Genomic DNA, 13,191 nt, shown 5'->3' with positions numbered 1-13,191 from the left:
CTGCTTTCTCTCCATAACCCTTAATTCCCCTGTCTATCAAAAACCTATCTACCCGTGACTTAAATATATTTAGTGAGGTAGCCTCCACCACTTCAACGGGCAGAGAATTCCAGAGATTCACCACCCTTTGAGTGAAGAAGTTCCTCCCCAACTCTGATCTAAACTGCCCCCCCTTATCTTGAGGCTGTGTCTTCTAGTCCTGCTATCCTTTCTAAGTGGGAAGAATCTCTCTACCTCTACCCTATCCATCCCCTTCGTTATCTTATACGTCTCTATAAGATCCCCCCTCATCCTTCTAAACTCCAACCAGTACAGACTCAGTTTATTTAGTCTCTCTTCATAGTCCAACCCCCTCATCTCCGGTATCAGCCTAGTGAACCTCCTCTGCACTCCCTCCAAGGCCAAAATATCCTTGCGCAATTTAAAGCAATAGCTTTAAATTAATAACCACTTCAGAATGTAGAATTAATGCTGCACTATTCAGAGAATGCAGCTTCCTCCTCCCTTTCAGCCCACAGGAAAGCTGCAGCATTTCAGAAAGATGTCTGTAGCTTGATATTTGAAATGTGGATTGAGTGGGCCAACAAAGGGGTTTTGATCAGAAAATAATGATCCTTTTCCCAGTGGTTTTATGTCAATTCAATTTATTCCTATTCTCAAGTTGACTAATTATTACAAGGATATGCAATGGATTTCCCAAAAACAAATGTAGGAGATGATGTTGATGAAATAAAGTCTGAAGGAACTGAGATACTTTTTTTCAGAACTATGATGCATTCGAGTTAAGTTTACCTAATTAATTTAACAGAGTCGGATTTCATATTCATCTGTTACCACAATTTAGTACTGACTGCTGGAACCTGGGTATCAGGGGAAGACTGGAACAGACCAAGCTGTGATCATATGCTGCTGTCGAAGCTTGCATGTGAAAATGCCCACCCACAGAACCACACTGCAGCGAGAGCTAGTGCTGCCAGCAGAGATGGGGGAGAAAACAGAGAAGAAAATGGCTGGGGCATTTGGTAACCAGGCTAAACTGCACTAAAAGGAGTTGGAAAAATATCCACCAGGCTTTGGTCGCATTAGTGGATTTGCAAGGAATAGGCTGACAGCTGCCACTGTCCAGGAGGGACTGCTAGCTTACCTTTGCTGATAAATATGCTTTGTAACACATCTCTTTGAGATGAATGAGGGGCTGCAGTGAGCAAGTCTTTCCCTTGAATCATCAGTTTCTGCACTCTAGCAGTGTGACAGAAAGCACAACTGAAACAAAACCTGGAAGTCAGTTACTCAACAAGAAGCAGGGGAATTCCCCTTTAACTTGAGAAGCCTGTCAGCAATATTTTTTTCTCTGTTGTCTTTTTCTGGTGAAGGTATTTCTCTTTCAACTGTTGCAATTTCCACACACTCTGCATTTGTCTTTTTACTCCAACTCTTTCTTGCCTGAAATATGTTCGCTGATGGACTCCATGGCTGGATGTTGTACCTTTGCTGGATGTATATCACCTCGATTTAAGGATGGTCTCTGCTCTCAATACATTTGCCTCCAGGCTCTTGGTGTGGCTTACAAACTATTTTCTCTTCCTGTGGTTTAGCAAATGTTTCTTTCATTTTTTTTGAACTCCTGGCAGCTACCTGCACGTATTTTTCAGTTTCAGTAATACTTACTCTCAATCAAAAACAAAATGAGTTCCACTTTGGAAACCACTGCATGGGTAAAATATGGCAGTCAAATTGGAAAAAAAGATTTATCTAGAAAGCTGCCAGATTCTGGAAAAGTGTTTATTGCCTGTGCCATGTGTTTTTTGCAAGTATCTAAACATGTGGCAAAGAGGTTTATCCAAGAGGAAGTGTTTTGGTCCACTGATAATTCCAGTGGTTTATAAAGTACACTAGTGATGCTCTGTAAACCTTATAGTTTAAACAAATGATAGGGCAATGCACTGTTTTGCAATTAATTTGCTGCTGCTTGACCACATTATTGGCCCGTCTGTATTGAGAACAAATTCTGGCAGTCATTTAGTAGAGAAAGTTTGTGAAATGCTTGAGAATAATGTTGAATGATAATCATTTTCTGTTGCAAATTATAAGATTAATGTCACAGTGAAGAAAAATCTAAAAGGTGCAGATTTAGCATTTAACGTTTAAGTGGTACGGGCAAACAATCTTAAAGTGGGTTTATCATTCTTTAAATTGTACTTCCTGTTTTCAGTTTCCCTGCACCACTCTATATCTTATTTACAGACTTTTGTTTCTTCTGTGAGGTTCTTTGTGTTAATCTCATTCTCGTGCTCTCATGTAAATTACTTTTTTGGCACATGAAATGCGAGTCAACGCGAATGTCCGGTTTAGAAGCCCTATTCATTGGAATAAAGAACTGAATCTCAACAGGGAATTTCTCTCACCGCACGTGCAGAATTCTGGACCCAGTTAGTCAAGTGGGAACAAATGCAAGAAACAGCTGCCATTCAAAAAAAAGTCAATTTAGTAAAGAGTGGAAGAAAAAGGAAGCATTTTCCTCCTATTTTCCCCCTCCATCACACATACACACACAACACATATTACTTAAGTTTTAGCTTCCCACCCTGCACCTTCACTTCCCCCCACAACTTCCCATTTCCATTGCTGTCTCTTCATTCCAACAACTTGGCTAAGCACTGTTAAATAAAAGCAAACTACTGCAGATGCTAGAATCTGAAACAAATACAGAAAATGCTGGGAAATCTCAGCAGGTCTGACAGCATCAGTGGAGAGCGAATAGAACCAGTGTTTTGAATCAGGATGACCCTTTGTCAGAGCCCTGTTGCAGGGTCATCAAGACTTGAAACCTTGGCTTTATTCTCTTTCCACCGATGTTGTTAAACCTGCATAAAGCTCAGCTATTGAAAGCATATCCTTTCAGCTATCACACTTAGCTGGGAAGGCCAACGTTCTTCCCTTGAAGGTACCTGGACATCTTAGAGGGAATGTTAAGTAATAAGCAGGATATGTGTTTGATCTTTGAAAGTTAGTCCTTTTGGTTACCCTACATGATCTCTTTTTAAATGTCAAAAAATATTATGCTAAACCTGAAGCAAGACTAGGCTTTCCTGAATGTCCCAGGGAGCAATGTTTCTGTTTGAATATTCCACAGATATTGCACACATTGTGAATTTGGAAAATTGGCATGAAGTGGAACTGCTGAAATTCAGCTGACATGGCAGGTGGTATTAAATTATGAGCATATTAGACAAAATGCTACATCAGTATTCCCCCGGCCTTTAGGAAAAGGCAGAAGATTGCCAACTTTGTTAGACTGACACACTTCTCCTTTATAGGCCAGCTTAATCCCAAGAAGGGAGATGTTAAGAAAAGGACAGTGGATGAGAACCCTGTGGAGCCTTTTTTTGGGAAGGCCTTCTGCATGATGGGCCATTTGGGCACGTAACAGGACAGCGGTGGATCTTTCCAAGAGGATGAAAGTCCAGGCAGCTATATTGAATGTCAGCGTCACTGGGTACATGATGGCTGCAGCCCAAGTGACACTTGCTGAGGCTCAGGATCATTGTGAACCACTAAAAGACCTTATCCTGCCATTGTCACTTTTAATCTTGCTGCGTGGAAAGCATGACAAGCATCCCATTAGGGGTTGTTGGTGTGCATCTTGGGAAGGGGGGGTGGAATTTTGTTCAAATGCACTCAATCGAGGAATCCAGCATGAGGAAGTAGAAGGCCACTTATAGCACCCCCTTCCCCTTAATTGCTGCCATCTTCTCCCCTCACCCATTACCCCCATCCTGCCATCACTCACCTGTGGCATAGTTCCATGAAGATCCTGGGCCTCAGTGGAGGTCATACCAGCAATTGGATTTGGAAGGTGTGCTGGTTAGACTGGCAATCAGGAGAGAGGTAAAATCAAGAAAAATCAAGAGGCAACAAGCTTGGGATTGGGCAGTAATAGAAACATGAAAATGCACAACACAGAGAAATCTGTCAATTTAATTAGTAGTCACAGAGTCAGAGAAGCAGCGATGCCAAGTTGTTCTAAGGGCAATGCTGGACTGTGGAATAGAGTATCTGTCATAGTGAAATTCATTGCAAAAGGATATTTCATGTGTTTATCATGCTCAATGTTGGGAAGCCAAAGTAGACAAACCTGAAAAATCTTGGTGTGTTTTTTGAGAAAACAATGTCATCCTGCTTTCATTCTCAAAGAGTTAGTTTATCGGAACATGATATGATTTGTTTATTATTTAGTGTGCCATTTGTGTAAATAATTAACAAAGTGCCAATTCCTTTAATGTTTAACTTTGGAGTTTGAATTATTTTTAAGAATCAGCTGGAATACTGACTAACGTTCACTTTTTCTTTCAGCTATGTTTTGTTTCTGATAGATATTGAAAGTCGAGGCTATGTCTGTTTCTCTAACCTATGAAAATAAACTTGCACCATTGTCCCTTTTGTTATTTAATTATTCCTGCCTGTAATCCTGTGACATAATAGACGTCCCTTTCCGCCCCTCGGCTGCCGTCCTTACCTCTAGGTTCACCTGTAACATTTCCAGTTCCGATGCAAGGTCACAGACCTGAAATGTTAACCATTCCTCTCACCATAGCTGCTGCCCTACCCGTCAAATATTTCCATAATTTTATTCACAGTATTCTGCTTTTGAATAATGCTGATTAGGTGAGGTAGGTGAAAGGCACCTGCAGAACCAGACACCTGGAAGGATTCAGCACTTTCAAGATAGAAGGGGAGGGAGAGAGAGCATGTGGGCAGGTTTTCACATCACAGCTGTGAGTGTTGCTTCTCCACTAGTGATCTGGGCAGGGATTTAGATATCTGCTTATCACAGCTAACAGTCAAAGGGCAAAATAACAAAAGCAATAACAATGAATTCATAAAGTATCCTACTGTTGCAATTCTATTTCAGATTAGAAATACTGGCACTCCAAGGAGTTCTTGCCCAAAGGCCCTTAACAAGTGCATTGCAGGAACAAAATGGCTATTGCATCCATAGAGTCATAGAGGTTTACAGCATGGCAACAAGCCCTTCTGCCCAACTTCTCCATACCACCCAGTTTCTACTATTACGTTAGTTCCAATTGCCCACATCTGGCCCAGATCGCTCTATACCAATCTTACTCATGTAATTAAATTGTCTTTTTATAAATATTTACTACTACCTCTGGCAGTATGTTCCAGGCACTCACCACTTTCTGTGAACCCCTCTGGACTCTTTTGTATCTCTTCCCTCTCACCTTAAACTTATGCACTCTAGTTTTAGATTCCCCTACCTTTGGGAAAAGGTGTTGACTATCTACCTTATCTAATCCCCTCATTATTTTATCGACCTCCATAAGATCACCCCTAAGTCTCCAGGAAAAAAAGTCCCAGTCTATCAAGCCCTTCCTTATAACTCAAACTGTCAAGTTCTGATAGTATGCTAGTAAATCTTTTCTGCAGTCTTTCTAGTTTAATAATATCCCTTCTGTAATAAGGTGACCAGAACTTTACACGTAATTCCAAGTGTGGCCACACTAATGTCTTATACAACTTCAACAAAATGTACCAACGCCTGTATTCAATGTTCTGACCAATAAAACCAAGCATGCTGAATGCCTTCTTCACCACCCTGTCCACTTATGACTCCACTTTCAAGGTGCTATGAACCTGAACCCCTAGATCTCTTTGTTTTATAACTCTCCTACCATTAACTGATTAGGTCCTGTCCTGGTTCAATCAACCAAAATGCATCACCTAACATTTATTTAAATTAAACTCCACCTATCATTCATTAGCCCACTGGCCCAATTGATCAAGATCCCCATTGCAATCCTAGATAACTTTCTTCACTGTCCACTATGTGATCTGCAAACTTCTTAACCATGCCTTCTAAATTCTCATCCAAATCATTAATATGAATGACCAATAACAGTGGACCCAGCACCAATCCCTGAGGCACATCACTGGTCACAGACCTTCAGTTTGAAAAACAACCCCGCGGCACAGTAGCACAGTGGTTAGCACTGCTGCTTCACAGCTCCAGGGACCTGGGTTTGATTCCCGGCTTGAGTCACTGTCTGTGTGGAGTTTGCACATTCTCCTTGTGTCTGCGTAGGTTTCCTCCCACCATCCAAAGATGTTCAGGTTAGGTTGAGGTGGCCATGCTAAAATTGCCCCTTAGTGTCCTGAGATGCGTAAATTAGAGGGATTAGCAGGTAAATATATAGGGATATGGAGTAGGGCCTGGGTGGGATTGTGGTTGATAGGCCAAGTGACCTCTTTCTGCACTGTAGAGTTTCTATGATTCTATGAACCCTCTACAACCACCCTCTCTCTTTTGTCATCAAGCCAATTTTGTATGCAATTGGTTATCACACCCTGGATCCTGTAAGAGTTAACCTTGTGCAACAATCTACTATGCAGTTCCTTGTCAAAGGCCTTGCTAATGTAGAAAATGTCAATTGCACTGTCCTCATCTACCTTTTTGGTTCCCCCTTTAATAAACTCAATCAAATTCATGAGACATAATTTTCCACTCACAAAGCCAAGCCAACTGTCCCTAATCAGTCTTTCCCTGTAGATCCTGTCGCTCAGAATATCTTCTAACACTTTGCCCTCTAGAGGTGTTAGGCTCAGCAGCCTGTAGTTCCCAGGCTTTTCCCAACAGCCCTTCTTTAACAAAAACACAACATTTGTCACCCTTCAATCTTCAGGCACCTCATCTGTAGCTATCGATGATTCAAATATCTCTGCTGGGGGACCCGCAATCTCCTCCCTAGCCTCCCACAACATCCTGGAATACACTTCATCAGGTCCCGGGGATTTATCTACCTTGATGCACTTTAAGAACTCCAGCACCTCCTCCTTTGTAATATGTACACTCCTCAAGTCACTTCTATTTATTTCCCCACATTCCCTAACATCCAAGACTTTCTCAACAATAAATACTGATGTGATATATTCATTTAAGATTACACCCATCTCTTGTGGCTCTGCACATAGATGGTGCAAATATGGTACAAAAATCATATGAACACTCTAATTTCCAGAAATGTAGGAAGCTTATCAGTTTTTAACCCTTTATAGTAATGATGTTTTCATAAAAAGATTCAGTTTCATTCTGTTGTGACTGCAGTGCCTCTTTTGCTGATTTTATTTAAGAGGTTGTTAGAATTATTGTATCATATCTGTTCAACATCATCTTTCATTTCATGTAAATGCAGTATAATCTTCGTAGAGGATAACAATACTCCATATAACAGATTGAATGAACATAAATATTTAGTTTCCTGTAGCAGCCTATCTTAGGCTGTAATAGCCTATCTTAATGTTATCTTAACTCTTTCCTGCTTTAAAAAGAGGTGCAATTTTCTTTCCCCTTCTTACAGACTCTGACTTCTAATGGGGGGAGGGGGCGGGGGGGGCATAACATGCAATTCCATTGGTGCCAGCATCCCTCCAGAACCTTACTGCACAAGACATTATCTGTATATAAACCTGGAGACCTGGCAGTGGTAGGCCATTTGTTACAGAGGCTTGCTGTTGCTGGCCAATCTTATATTAGTCAGTACCAGATGTCCTTATCAATTTCAACATTTCCAACCAGATTTATGGTATAATTTTTTTTCTCCTCTTCCCTTATCAGGGAATGCTGAAACTACAGCAGTGTCCCATCGTTTGATCCTGCTGAAATCAAATAAATCTGCACAGACATGGTAACTTGATAAACTCTTTAGATGAACAACAGATCCACCTGGCGCAGTTTACCTGCTGAAGTCTGGGACACCTTTCAGTTTTTTTTTTGAAGTAATCGGCTGACTGCTTTGATTCTGCTTCTGAGGGAGCTAATGTCAAAAGTAATCACTTACTAACTTGGCTCAGTATTTGCTGGTCCTGTCATAAGTCGTTGGCAACTCAATGAGATTAAAGAACAAAAGGCCAATGAACAAACCATTATATTTCCAACAGAGTCACGTGGAATAACTGTACGATCTAACACTGGGGTGGCACAGTAGCACAGTGGTTAGCACTGCTGCCTCACAGTGCCAGGGACCCAGGTTTGATTCCCATCTTGGATCACTGTGCGGAGTCTGCAGGTTCTCTCCGTGTCTGTGTAGGTTTCCTCTGGGTGCTCCAGTTTCCTCCCACAGCCCAAAAGAAGTGCTGGGTAGGTGCTTTGGCCATGCTAATTTCTCCCTCAGTGTGCCAGAATGTGGTGACTGGGGGTTTTTCACAGTAACTTCATTACAGTGTTAATGTAAGCCTACTAGTGATGCTAACAAATAAACTTAAACTTGAAACTACTCCTTCCTGGCTCCAACAATAGGATATTGAAATGTGCCCTATCAAATTTAATAACTGTCTCTTTTCCAGCTGAATTTTACGTTGGTAAAATCGGGAATATCTCCCACTGGAGAAGGAATTTTCCCCAGTATTTGTAAGATTGCTGACTAAAAATACTTTTCTAGAATATTGTTCCCTTTCAGGGAAATCATTGCAAGTGTGATTTTATTTCAGAAAGATAGGAATCCAGTCAAGATACAGCAGGCACATTAAAAAAAAATGCCCATCTGTCTTGAATCCATGCAGGGTCATGGAGATTTAGTTGTCAGAATTCCTCACAAAAAAATATGGGCTGTAATAAGGACAATGTGAGGTCTTAAACTATGCATCTATAGCTTCTAGACTCTGGAAGATTTTCACAGATATTTGTGTGTTTTTTTTGTATTTTTTCGCTGGAATCAGAGTATTTGTATCTATAAAAGCCTTTTGTTAAATTCACAATGAGCTGCATTTGATCTCAGTTCTTCAGAAAGAAGTGCCAATTGATTTATATGTGATTCTAACTTGTGCTGTTAAATTTGGATATGAATTGAGTATTTGCTCATTCACAATATGATCAGTGGTGGCATGCCACATGTCTTGAAAAATGTATTAACTACATGTCAGCAGTGTGTTTTACTGTTGTACTCGTTTGCTTCAGTCATTTCTGAACAATACACAGTTAAAGCTACTGCCCATGCTACAAACCAGACTATTATTAGGATCCCAAATGCAGATAAATTGATCCATAATTCTGATAATTAAACATTTGGTCTGATTAAAAATATTGAATCAGCTATGCCCAGATCTGCGTACAGATACAGAGAGCTGGATACATATTAGAAAGTGATTTACTTAGAGGGCTACAAAGGTGGGGCTGGGGAATAGGACTAACTGGGAACCAGTATGGACTCAATGGGCCGAATGGCTTCCTTCTGTGCTGTAAAATTCTATGATTTTATCTCAGATGAAAGTGAACAGTCAATTGTTGGCTCTTCATATGTGGACAATGTCACTTTCTAATCCTGTACATCCCATGACATCACCCAGAGGACAAGATGTGATTTTCTTTATCAGAAAAAATGGAAAATCTCAACAGGCCTGACAGCATCTGTGGAGCGAGAGTAGAGCCAATGTTTGAAGTCTGGGTGGTCCTTTGTCAGAGCTGTAGATTTTCTTTAGTAGCCTGCTTTATCGGCTCTGATTTTCCTGCCCCGTCAGTCGTGGTAATGTCACTGAATATCCCACCCTGGCAACCATAGGGAAAATCAAATGAAGCAACTCAGGAGGGGACCAAAGTGAATGAAACTTCTGACATGATAAATGTATTTCAAAAAGAAAAATTTGGTACTGCAGACCAGAGGTGACTATTACAAATAAAGACTTGAGGATCTATACAACATATTATACTTAAGAGATTAGATCGCTGGAAAGAATGGGTTCTCAAAAAGAAAGTTCAGGATGAATAAGGCGGGTAAGGCCTCAGTCAAGTTTAAGAGCCTAGAAATAAAGTGAGGTACCCATCTCTCATGAAACACAATTGCCAAAGGTTGCAGGAAAGCCGCCAGTACTGAAAACTTTTCAGATGCTTTGAACTGCACTTTATTAACACTGAAGTTAACTATGACTCTGTTAAGGTAGCCAACTGCCTCGTCATCTAATTAGTGACGCGCATGAATGGATGAACGAGATTCCCACTGTCCCTACCTACTATCTAGCGAAACCACAGCCAAGGGAACGGGCTTGGCAGAATCAGCAGGGAAAGAAGACCCTGATGAGCTTGACTGCAGTCTGGCACTGTGAAGAGACATGAGAGGTGTAGAATAAGTGGGAGGCTCCGGCCGCCGGTGAAATACCACTACTCTGATCGTTTTTTCACTTACACAGTGATGCGGGGAGCCGACCCCAGTGGGGCTCTCGGCTGGAAGCGGCCGGGCACGACCCGCTCCGTGGACAGTGGCAGGTGGGGAGTTTGACTGGGGCGGTACACCTGTCACACCGTAATGCAGGTGTCTGCAAGTGTCCTAAGGTGAGCTCAGGGAGGTCGGAAACCTCCCGTGGAGCAGAAGGGCAAAAGCTCGCTTGATCTTGATTTTCAGTACGAATGCGGACCGCGAAAGCGCGGCCTCACGATCCTTCTGACCTTTTGGGTTTGAAGCAGGAGGTGTCAGTAAACTTACCACAGGGATAACTGGCTTGTGGCGGCCAAGTGTTCATAGCGACGTCGCCTTTTGATCCTTCGATGTCAGCTCTTCCTTTCATTGTGAAGCAGAATTCACCAAGTGTTGGATTGTTCACCCACAAATAGGGAACGTGAGCTGTGTTTAGACCGTTGTGAGACAGGTTAGTTTTACCCTACTGATGATTACAAAGTGTTGTTGCAATAGTAATCCTGCTCAGTACGAGGGGAACGCAAGTTCGGACATTTGGTGTATGTGCTTGGCTGGGGAGCCAATGGTGCGACACTACCATCCACTGGATTATGACTGAACACCTCTAAGTCAGAATCCTGCCTAAATGTAACGATACCCTAACACCGCGATCACTGTATGGCCAGGGATAGCCGACGGGGTCAGTGTCGAGTGCCTCCTGTTACTTGTCTGGAGTGCGGCCAGATGGGCGCCGCCTCTGCCTTTACACGCAGCATGTTTATTAGGAACGTGGTGCTAAAATGTCCGTAGACGACCTGATTCTGGCTCAGGGTTTCGTAAGTAGCAGAGCAGCTATCTTGCTGTGATCTATTGAAAGTCATCCCTTGAGCCAAAACGTCTGTAAAAAAAAAAAGTTTTTAAAAAGTGGTAGACAGAGGTGGATGTGGTGTTTTTAGATTTCCAAAAGACATTTGATAAGGTGCCTCACAAAAGGTTGCTACAGAAGGTTAGGATGCACGGAGTTAGGGGTAAGGTGTTAGCGTGGATAGAGGGTTGGCTGTCTAATAGGAAGCAGAGATTTGGTATCAATGGGTGCTATTCTGGTTGGCGGTTGGTGACTAGTGGAGTGCCGCAGGGATCGGTGCTGGAGCCTCAACCGTTTACCATTTATATAGATGATCTGGAGGAGGGGGTGGAGTGTAGGGTGACGAAATTTGCTGATGACACAAAGATGAGTGGAAAAGCAAATTGCATGGAGGGTGTGGAAAGTCTGCAGAGAGATCTGGATAGGCTGAGCGAGTGGGTGAGGACCTGGCAGATGGAGTATAATGTTAGCAAGTGTGAGGTTATCCACTTTGGCAGAAATAATAGTAGGAGGGATTATTATTTAAAAGGCGAAAAGCTGCAGCATGCAACGGTGCAGAGGGACCTGGGGGTCCTTGTGCATGAGTCGCAAAAACCCAGTCTACAGGTGCAGCAGGTGATCAAGGCAAATGGAATGCTGGCCTTTATAGCGAGGGGGATAGAATATAAAAGTAGGGAGGTCTTGCTGCAACTGTACAGGGTACTGTTGAGGCCACAGCTGGAGTACTGTGTGCAGTTTTGGGCGCCGCACTTGCGGAAGGATATATTGGCCTTGGAGGGAGTGCAGAGGAGGTTCACTAGGCTGATACCGGAGATGAGGGGGTTGGAGTATGAAGTGAGACTGAATAGACTGGGTCTGTGCATGTTGGAGTTTAGAAGGATGAGGGAGGATCTTGTAGAGTCGTATAAGATAATGAAGGGGATGGATAGGGTAGAGGTAGAGAGATTCTTCCCACTTAGAAAGGATAGCAGGACTAGAGGACACAGCCTCAAGATAAGGGGGGGCAGTTTAGATCAGAGTTGAGAAGGAACTTCTTCACTCAAAGGGTGGTGAATCTCTGGAATTCTCTGCCCATTGAAGTGGTGGAGGCTACCTTGCTAAATATATTTAAGTCACGGGTAGATAGGTTTCTGATAGACAGGGGAATTAAGGGTTATGGGGAGAAAGCAGGAAAGTGGAACTGATCCACTTCAGATCAGCCATGATCTTATTGAATGGCGGGGCAGGCTCGAAGGGCTAGATGGCCTACTCCTGCTCTTATTTCTTATGTTCTTATGTTCTTACGAAGTAGTAAAATGACACGTTCAGACAAGGAGGATAATATCATAGAAAATAACTCAAGAGGCCACACTGGTCATAGAGTTTGATGCTTTAGGGTAGCAGGAATGAGGTAAGAGGAAGCATTTTCATTAACTGGCAGGAATTGAGAATAATGCTGCCTAACAATCAGAAATAATAGAAGGGGCAAAGTTCCCACAGCCAAACAAAGTTCCCACAGCTCAAAGTCAAGAAATGACATTTAAAAAAAATCATTCATGGGTTATGGGAATCGCTGGCTAGGCCTGCATTTATTATTGTCCACCCCAAATTACCCTTGAGAAGAGCAATTAGGAATGGACTGGTCCTCAGTGTCCAATTTATGTATCCAGCTGTTCCCACCAGCTTTGTGAAAACATTTTATTCACACCAATGAGTCAAACCCACAACCCCAGATCTGTCTTTCCAAATCTGGTAAAAAGTCTGACAACACCAGGTTTTAGTCCAACCGATTTATTTGATAATAGACTCACAAGCTTTCGGGGTTAGCCCCTTCGTCAGGTGAATGGAGAGTTCTGGCCTCAGACAGAGCATATAAGGCACAGACAGTTTAGAGATTACTGATTAGAATGCGAATCCTTACACCTAACCTGCTGTTCAAGACCTGAAGTGGCTGACAATGTGAGTGGAAGGAGCACTGATCACAGGTTAAAGAGATGTGTATTGTCTCCAGACAGTACAGTAAGTAAGGTTTTGCAATCCCAGGCAAGTCACGGGGGTTACAGGTAGTGCGACATGAACCCAAGATCCCTGTTGAGACCGTCCTCGTGTGCGGAACTTGGCTATCAGTCTCTGTTCAGCGACTCTGCGCTGTCGTGTGTCGTGAAGGCT

The 13,191-nt window shown here is 42.5% G+C and overlaps 1 protein-coding gene and 1 pseudogene across 3 annotated transcripts in view; both read left to right on the top strand.

Moving 5' to 3' along the window:
* The window catches only part of sh2b3 (SH2B adaptor protein 3), a 208,258-nt gene that overhangs the window by 85,977 nt on the left and 109,090 nt on the right, over positions 1-13,191 (top strand). The window lies entirely within an intron of this gene.
* LOC145356243 (28S ribosomal RNA) lies at positions 10,055-11,077 on the top strand (annotated as a pseudogene).

The sequence above is a fragment of the Carcharhinus amblyrhynchos genome, chromosome 20, assembly GCF_965287045.1.
Source record: "Carcharhinus amblyrhynchos chromosome 20, sCarAmb.v2.hapA, whole genome shotgun sequence".
Lineage (NCBI taxonomy): Eukaryota > Metazoa > Chordata > Chondrichthyes > Carcharhiniformes > Carcharhinidae > Carcharhinus > Carcharhinus amblyrhynchos.
This window is presented reverse-complemented; position numbering and strand designations above follow the sequence as displayed.